The sequence below is a fragment of the Nanorana parkeri genome, unplaced genomic scaffold (genome assembly GCF_000935625.1).
Source record: "Nanorana parkeri isolate BGI_ZX_2015 unplaced genomic scaffold, ASM93562v1 scaffold1604, whole genome shotgun sequence".
Taxonomy (NCBI): Eukaryota; Metazoa; Chordata; class Amphibia; order Anura; family Dicroglossidae; genus Nanorana; species Nanorana parkeri.
The window spans coordinates 310,093-319,408 of NW_017307872.1; the positions used below are offsets into that span (position 1 = coordinate 310,093).

At 43.8% G+C, this 9,316-nt stretch overlaps 1 long non-coding RNA gene across 1 annotated transcript in view; it reads left to right on the plus strand.

Moving 5' to 3' along the window:
• Window positions 1-6,282, plus strand: part of LOC108799015 — a 12,478-nt gene extending 6,196 nt beyond the window's left edge. Inside the window, exons 2-3 of the long non-coding RNA XR_001941988.1 lie at window positions 5,451-5,453; window positions 6,190-6,282. This is a non-coding gene — a long non-coding RNA (uncharacterized LOC108799015). The remainder of the gene's footprint in view (window positions 1-5,450; window positions 5,454-6,189) is intronic.
• The last annotated feature ends 3,034 nt before the right edge of the window (window positions 6,283-9,316 follow it).

A 9,316-nucleotide genomic window follows, 5' to 3' on the forward strand; every position in this document is an offset into this window, starting at 1 on the left:
GCCGATGTACGGCTGATTTCAGCCGATGTACGGCTGAAATCAGCCGTACCAGCCTGAAGTGAATAGCCGAACAGTGTTCGGCTCACTTCACTTCTGATCGGTCATTCACTCATCTGCCCTCAGCAGCTTTGTGAATAGACCCCATTGTATTGTGTGTATTCTGTGTATATTGCAACTTTTCACTTTTGAATTTCCCGCCGGCTGTGACGCTCAAAAAAAGTCAGATGCCGGCTTTTAGTTTCATTTTCGAGCCGCGTACAGCAGAGGACGCCGCGGGATCGCAGGGACAAGGTGAGTGTCACTTTTCTCTGCAGCCCCGAGTCTGGCTCGGGGTTACCGCTCCTAGCATTGAAAATTCACCCCGAGCGCGACTCGGGATTACCGCCAGGGAGGTTAAAGTCGGCTTACTGACAAAACCAATTTGAAAGAAATATTATATATATGTTACTGTTTTTCCTATCAAAGGATTAGTCAATTTGGCCAGCCGTTATTGTGATACATGCACCTTTGCTGGTCAGCAAGGTCCCTTTAGGATAACTACTTTCTGGAACATACTATATATAGGGGTCTATTCACGAAGCAGCCAAAGGATCTAGCCGTAGCTTTGGCCGATCCTTCGGCTAGCTTCGGCCCCAGGACTGATATTCACTATAGCCCGTACAGCTCCCGAACGTGGCCGAGCAGCTCAGTTGAGCCGAACGCATATGCCTCGGCTCGGCTGAGCCGTGCTGAAAGAAGTTGGCTGGCCGACAGCCTGCTTTTGACAGCTGGGCGGAGCCAGCCCTGATCTTACGGCTGGCTCCAGCCACTTGCAGAGAGATCAGCGTCCCTGGTTAACAGCTAACCTGGGACACTGATCTCAAAACAGCTAACTCTCCCTGGCGCTCTGGGAGTCTCCCGCTCCCGGCCGCCCAGGAGAGAAACATTGATTTGTCTTTTTTTTCTTTATTCTGACACGGAGCCGTGTCAAATGTTTTGCCCATTGAAATGCATTGCTAGATTCCAATTGGCTATTTCAATTTGCAATAGCCAATAGTAAACCAGCATTGCACCCGCCCTCTGCTGATGGACCTGATGGAGAACTGCAGCAGTGGGCGGGTGCAATGCTAATTTACTATTGGCAAATTGAAATAGCCAATTGGAATCTAGCAATGCATTTCAATGGGCAAAACATTTGACACGGCTCCGTGTCAGAATAAAGAAAAAAAAGACAAATCAATGTTTCTCTCCTGGGCGGCCGGGAGCGGGAGACTCCCAGAGCGCCCGGGAGAGTTTTTTTTCTTTTTTTTTTATGGCAGCAGAACCGCCGGCCAATAGAAAACTATTGGGTGGAGCTAGCTGTCATTGCTAGATCCGCAAAATGGTTTTCAATTTATTTTTTTGGACTTTTAAAACTATTTTTCTGTTCTGCTCGAGCCGAGCTGAATGCCGCTCAGTGGCATTCAGCTATTCACTCACTGCTGTTCGGCATCTATAAGAATAGACCGAACAGCAGCGAGTAGCCTGCCGGAGGTTCGGCTTAGCCGATCTAGATGTTGGATCGGCTGAGTCGAATTCCTTCTGCACTTCGGGTTGGCCGAACATGCTGAGCATGTTCGGCCAACCCGATGCCACGTGAAGCCACCCGATGTACAGCTGATGTCAGCCGATATACGGCTGAAATCAGCGGTACCGGCCTGAAGTAAATAGCCGAAACGTGTTCGGCTCACTTCACTTCAGGTCGGTCTTTCACTCGGCTGCCTACGGCAGCTTGGTGAATAGACTCCATAGTCATGCCTGGATAGCTGCTATAAGGAAAAATTGTATTGATTTGACTAAAGTTTTTGAGTAAGCAACTTATTTGCATTTGCTTATAAAGATACCAACCTACCTGGTCCACCAGTAATCTCAGCCTAACTTAACATATATATACATAAGGCTTGTTAAACAAGATTAACTGTTCTCATTGTTCTATCTTATCATCTAAACTAGATTCCAAAAAACAGTATGAAAATTAGGAGATTTTGATCAAATAACTGTGAACCTAGAAATAAAAGTACATTTGTTTGTTTGTTAAAGCAAAACTCCAGGAAAAAATATTCTTAACCCTTGCAGTGGGATTACCCCCGCACTGTAAAGGTTAAGTGTTTGTTTTTGTCTAGGTTCAAAAATAACTAGGGATGCACAGATACCAGTTCAGATACCAGTGCAGATACTTGGCATTTTCACGAAAACTACCAGGGTCACAGCAGCTGCAACATTGACAGGGCCCTGATGCTCCACCACTGTCCCAAAATCATTAGGCTGTAATGTTTTAGAAAAACTGTTACATGACATGATGTTATATGGCCAAGTACTTGTACTTGGTCTGGAAAAAATAGTATTGGTGCATCCCTAATATATACAGTGGGGGGAATTTATCAAAGCAATTGCGACAGTTTTAGCCTCTTAGATAAAAAATGTTTAATGTGCAAATCTATCTTTTAACATGTGCCCCTGTTTTCATCTGAGCTTGCATTACTTTTCCAACTGCACGTTTTTTTCACCTGTTTTGCACCTATTTTCATCTGCACTTGTTCTGGGGCTGTGTGAAACTAGAGCATCCCTAAGAAAACAATCACAACTTAAGAGGTTCTCATGACCACTTCTTCAAGAAGCGACAGTTAAGCTTTTTACCTGAAGTTACAAGCATACGCAAGCGTCAGTGTCGCAGGGGGGCGGATCCGACGGGAAATTCAAACGTAAAAACACCTAAAACACACAAAATACATTGTATTACATTGTATACTGTGCTATTACGTTACTGTATCAAATTATTTCACCTCAGCTTTGTCCCTAGAGCTTTTTCCAGTGCCCTGCCTGCACTTTTACCATTATTTTTGCCTTGAAAACTTGAGAGCGTCAATGGCATCCAAAAAGCGTACACTGAGGTCAAAAGCGGTTTTTGAACAGCTTGAAAATAGCGATAGTGATTTGGAATCACTTGTAGAATTGAGCGACATCAATTCCTGGGGAAATTCGTCGTCAGCCAATGAAAGTGACGATTCTGCAACCGAGCTAAGTGATGTGCTAACTTGGTGCTCTATTGACTGTGGTACGGATCACGCAGCGCCCCCAAGATTTCCATTTACTGGAGCATCTGGTATGAAAGTAGATGTTGAACATGACAACCCTTTGGCACACCTACAATTATTTCTGACCGATGAGGTTATTAATGAAATAGTTACCGAGACAAACTGGTAAAATCAGCAACAATCATCTACTCTGCAGGGGAAGTTTTCCAGAAACAGCAAGTGGGAACCAGTGACGAAAGATGACATCTGGAAGTTTCTGGGCCTAATAATACTTCAGGGAGTGGTGGGAAAACCCCTGCAGAAGTGGTATTGGACGACCAATAAATTACTTGCCACTTCATTCTTTGGCACGGTCAAGTCAGAGTATACCGTGTTTCCCCGAAAGTAAGACCTACCCCGAAAATAAGACCTATCCCTATCTTCAGGGATTTCAGTAATATAAGACCTACCACCGAAAATAAGACCTAGTTCGGCGGTAGGTGGCGCACATGTACATGCATCCAAGCAGCCAGCAAGGGGTCTGTTGGAGTGTAGCAAGATCGCAATAAACTTTCTGGCCACCGCAACTCCTTCCCTCTCTCACCCCCTCCTGTCGGCCCGTCTGCCCGCCGGTATGTGCAGCTTGTCTCCTGTCTGCAAGATCCCAATAAACTTTCTGGCCACCGCAGCTCCTTCCCTCTCTCACCCCCTCTTGTCGGCCCGTCTGCCCGCCGGTCCTTGGCTTTTAGGAAATTAGAGCTGCCGCTGGAAAACTACGTTTCCCAGCAGTCACAGTGGTATGGCCAGTGGGGCAAAGATGAGGTAAGGGAATTTCTGATTGGCTCCCTGGATGGCATTACAGAGCTCCAGACAAGCTGCAGCCAGGTACCGTACTGTGACAGTCACAGTACCATTCTTTCACTCCAATTATCAGTACATTACAGTACATTACTTACCGGTATCTCTGCTCTATGTGACAGCAGTGTGCCTCAGCATATTTTATCATCTTCAATTAATTAGAGATGTTTTATAAAACAGTTTTATCTCTACCGTATTATTTAAATTATGGTAGAAAAAAAGTATGTGAGGGGATCCTCAATGGGGAAAGTATCCAGTCTATAATGTCCCCATTGAGCATCCCCTCACACACTTTTTTTTTTTAACTATAATTTAAATAATAGAGATAAAACTGTTTTATGAAACATCTGTAATTAATTGATAAGGTGCACCTTGCTGTAAAGCTGGTAATGAATTGATGAGTGCGTTTGCCATTTGTTTTCCTTGAGTGATTTGGTGCAGTGACGCATGGGGGGTCTCAGCTGCCGTTGTGGTCACACACTGTGATGTGCGGGGTCCCTTGTGCGTCCCTGTACCTTAAGGGAGGTTGGGCTTCCTCCTGACAAACCTGCACCCAATTTAATCTTTTTGCCCCATGTGCTCCAAGATGGAGACTCTCATAGTTTAGAGTTTGGACCGCACTATATGGAGGTGCCTTGACGTGGCTGTGCGGCTTTCATATTTTCTGCAGAAGACGTGTATCCAAACCTCTGTTTTTAACCTTAGTGGTTAGAAAGGTTTTTTGTATGCTGGCTGGTGAGTGTGCCTGGAAACGTTCTGCAATTTATTTTTGGTTAATGGGGCCCTCTTACTCCTGTCCGGGCCCCCCCAAGTGACCTGTACCATAGGCATTATGTTATCGTACTTGCTTTAATGGTAGATTTAAACAGAATTATACTGTATTTTGACCCCCAGACAAGATGAGCGCAACAAGAAAGAGCTATTCTGTCGAGTACAAGAAAAGAATTTGTAGATGAATCATGCGGCAAGAATCTTACAGCTTACTGCCAAGAGAAGAAGTTGGATCTCCGATTGGTCCGAAAATGGCGAGCAGACTACAATACCCTCAGTCAACAGGTGGTCAAGGGAAATGCTAAGAAGCACAAGTGTGGATCAGGTTGGCAAACGTTATTTCCACATTTGGAAGACATCACCTGTGAATGGATTGCTGACAGGAGAGCAAAGGCTTTGGTTGTGCGCAGGGCTGATATTCAAGCATTTGCCCTTGCGATGGCGCCAAAGATGGATATATCCTCAGAAGAATTCAAAGCATCACAACATTGGCTGGATAACTTCCTTCAGCGATATGAACTCTCTCTAAGACGATCAACAACATTGTTCAAGCTGGAAGATGCTGAAATTGTTAAACGTGCGCTTGCATTCAAGTCTTTTGTTGATGGCATCGACTTTTCTAAATACCAACTCTCCAACATGATTGCTATGGATGAAACTGCAGTGTATATGGGCCAAGGATCTCAAACAATAATTAATCAGAGGGGTGCCTCGTCAATCTACATTCCTTCCACTGGTTACGAAAGTGCACGTGTTACCTGTATTTTGGCAATTCGCATGGATGGAAAGAAAGTCACACCTCTAATCATCTCTAAGGGCAAGAAAGAGAAGGTTGAACGTGTTTCAGGCATTTATGTTTTTGAAACCGAAAAAGCCTGGTGCACACAAGCAGTTATAAGGAAGTGGGTCGATTTAATGCTGCCACTTATTTTGCGAGGTGGTCAAAGAGGTCTGCTAGTCTGGGATTCAGCCAGCACTCACCGTGCTAAAGACATGAAAAACTTCCTTGAGAAGTTTCCTGCAGGAATGACAGCCTATCTCCAGACTCTTGATATTGCAATAAACAAGCCATTCAAAGACCACTTGCATATGGAGATCAATGATTTCATTGAAAAAATATAAGACAGTGTCTTATTTTCGGGGAAACACGGTAGATTCACCCTCATCATGAAGTTTTTACACTTCACAAACAATGAAGAATTTGATGAAACCACTCATCCTGCACCAAAACTGAAGAAAATTTGGAAGGTATCCCAAATGATTGTAAGGAATTTCCACAAAGCTATGTGCCAGAAAGGAGACATCACCGTAGATGAAAGTCTAATGCCTACAAGGGAAGGCTCAGCTGGGTTCAGTGCCGTCAGTGTTTGGCAATAAGAAGCTGAAGGCTGGAGAAATGGTTGCCTGGCAGAAAGGCAAAATGATGGCACTGCGATAGCGCGACAGAAAAGATGTGTGCCTAATGAGTACTGTGCATAATGCCTCCACTGGTATGGTACGCACGAAAGGTGGGAGAGAAGTCATGAAGCCACAAGTAGTAATAGACTACAATAACACCATGGGAGGGGTCGACAGAGCGGACCAAGCAATGACATTCTACCCAGCAATGCGGAAACAGCAAAAGAAGTACTATATGAAGATCTTCAGGCATCTTCTTGAGCATTGCTTGTGGAATGCTTACGTTCTGCTAAAAAAACAGAGTGACAAGCCTGTGATTCATTCAGAATTCATTTGGAAACTTGCCGAACAAATCTTCTTGAACCACCAAACACCATCAGTAAATAGATCTGGACGTTGTGCTGTTGGCGTTGTCAACCCAGAATGCCTGACTGGTCGTCACTTCATGGACCACATCCCACCAACCGAGGAAAAGTCAGCACCTACAAGGATGTGCGTGGTTTGTTGCTCAAAGCGCGATGACAGTGGAAAAAGAATCCGAAAAGAAACCAAGTTCCATTGTCCTGATTGTGACGTTGGACTTTGTGTTGTCCCATGTTTCAAAGTCTATCATACCCGGGATGTTTACTAAAGTAATATTACACCCTTGTTTGGACAGATGTCAGTGTTTTTGGTTTGAATACATTATTTAATTAAATGTATTATTATTATATTTTTATTTTGTGTAATTATTTCTAATTATTTGTTATATTATAATTTATGATTTCATGTTTCAAACTTCATCATACCCAGGATGTCTACTGGACTCTTGTTTGGACAGATTTAGGTGAGTTATTCCTAAGATTTACTAAGAATTACAGGCCTACAATATAAAACAACATATTTCCATGAAAAACAATGTACCACTTTGGCATGCTAAAATCCTGCATAATCATACCGCCAGGGAGGTTAAGGGAAGGTTACTTTCAAATTTAACACAATAGCACATCTTTATAAAATCGAGTTTCCTATCATTCCCAACACCTCTTGCAAATATTTGCTCAGTAGTCTACTTGTGTTGGTAATACCCTACACAAATGCATAATTTCACTAGCCAAGTAGCAGTGATATTGAAGGAAAGACAAATATAGGCTCATTGAAAAGAAGCCTATTCCAGTTATATCAGCTGTTTGTCAATAGCAGCAAAGCACTCTCTTCAAGCCAAGAAAAGAACATTAGCAAATTGTGTCTAAAACTGATCAGACAAATTAAAGAGAAGTTCCTCTGATAACAATATGCTTTATTTTAATTAACAACAGGACATTTTTTAAAAAGTAATTACATTTCTAATTACTGCTGATCCTTGCCATTCTGTTATTGTGTTGCTGCCAAATAAACGCTTCCTTCGAATTTTGAATGCTAGACAACATCTGAGAAGAATTTGAGACCCGTTAGATGTAATGCACTGAATGCAGAAAATGGAGAGAAGGCAAATACTGTGGCTCTAGCTGCTGAAGGGAAAACAGTTATTTGGTAATTTTCTCCTCCCATACTACTAATTTGTTAATATCGGTCAATCAAATCAATCTATCTTAAAGTAAATGTTCTGGTTCCTCTCACAGCAACATGAAAGCTTCTACTAGCCACTGATACTTTCACAGTGCACTTTTTGCACCTATCTGGGGACACACTAACTGATATGTTCTACTGGGTATCACTTATTTATTTTCCATATTTATGGAGTGTTGTGAATCTATTCACAACACTCCCCAATTAAGAGAAGCTTAGACTGTAGACTATTGTCTTAATCACAGTCATACAAGCACACATTCAAAGACTAATTCGGCTTTTAGACAAATAACTAAATATTTCGTGCCATTAGAGGAATCTGGAGAACTCAGAAGAAACAATACAAACATCTAAAGTACACACAGGATTTGATTGGTTAAAAGGAAGTACAAAAGAGCAGGGAGAAATGGCAATGAAGATTACAGGCAAGCTTGTGTTGATATAACATCAACACGATCTTAAACTGACAAACTCAGGAGTTAAATCTTAAAAATGCATTCAAGTACCTTAACTGTTAACAAAAATTTAGCTTATTTGTGCATCACTTAGGGGTCTATTCACGAAGCAGCCGAAGTATCTAGCCGTAGCTTCGGCCGATCCTTCGGCTAGCTTCGGCCCGAGGACCCCTTCGGCTCAGTAGAACCAAAGGGCTGCTGTACGGGCTATTCACTATAACCCGCACAGCTCCCGAACGTGGCCGAGTGGCTCAGTCGAGCCGAGCGCTTATGCCTCGACTCGGCTGAGCTGCGCTGAAAGCCGAAGCTGGCCGAGCAGCAGGCCATTGGCCGGCCGACAGCCTGCTTCTGACAGCTGGGCGGAGCCAGCCGTGATCTTACGGCTGGCTCTGGCCACTTGCAGAGGGATCCGCGGCCCTGGTTACCAGCTGATCTTACGGCTGGCTCTGGCCACTTGCAGAGGGATCAGCGTCCCTGGTTACCAGCGAACCAGGGACACTGATCTCCAAACAGCCTACCTCTCCCTGGCGCTCCGGGAGTCTCCCGCTCCCGGCCGCCAAGGAGAGAAACACTGCTTTTTCTATTTTTTATTACGGAGCCGTGTCAGAATTGAAAAAAAAATAATAATAACTTTTGCCCATAGGAATGCATTGCTAGATTCCTATTGGCTATTTCAATTTGCAATAGCCAATAGCAAACTAGCATTGCACCCGCCCTCTGCTGCAGTTCTCCATCAGGTCCACAACTACTGATTGACAGCAGCAGAGGGCGGGAATGATAGCTAGTTTGCTACTGGCTATTGCAAATTGAAATAGCCAATAGGAATCTAGCAATGCATTCCTATGGCCAAACATTATTTTATTTTTTTTCTATTCTGACACGGCTCCGTGTCAGAATAAAGAAAAACAAAAGAAAAAGCAGTGTTTCTCTCCTGGGCTGCCGGGAGCAGGAGACTCCCGGAGCGCCCGGAAGAGTTTTTTTTCTTTTTTTTTTGGACGGCAGCAGAACCGCCGGACAATAGAAAACAGTTGGGCAGAGCTGGCTGTCACTGCTAGCTCCGCACAATCATTTTCTATTTATTTTTTCTCCTTTTTTAACTATTTTTCTGTTCTGCTTGGTCCCACAGAGGGACCGAGCAGAACAGCCGAGCCGAATGCCGCTTAGCGGCATTCGGCTATTTACTCACTGCTGTTCAGCATCTATAAGAATAGACCGAACAGCAGTGAGTAGCCTGCCAGAGGTTCGGCTTAGCCG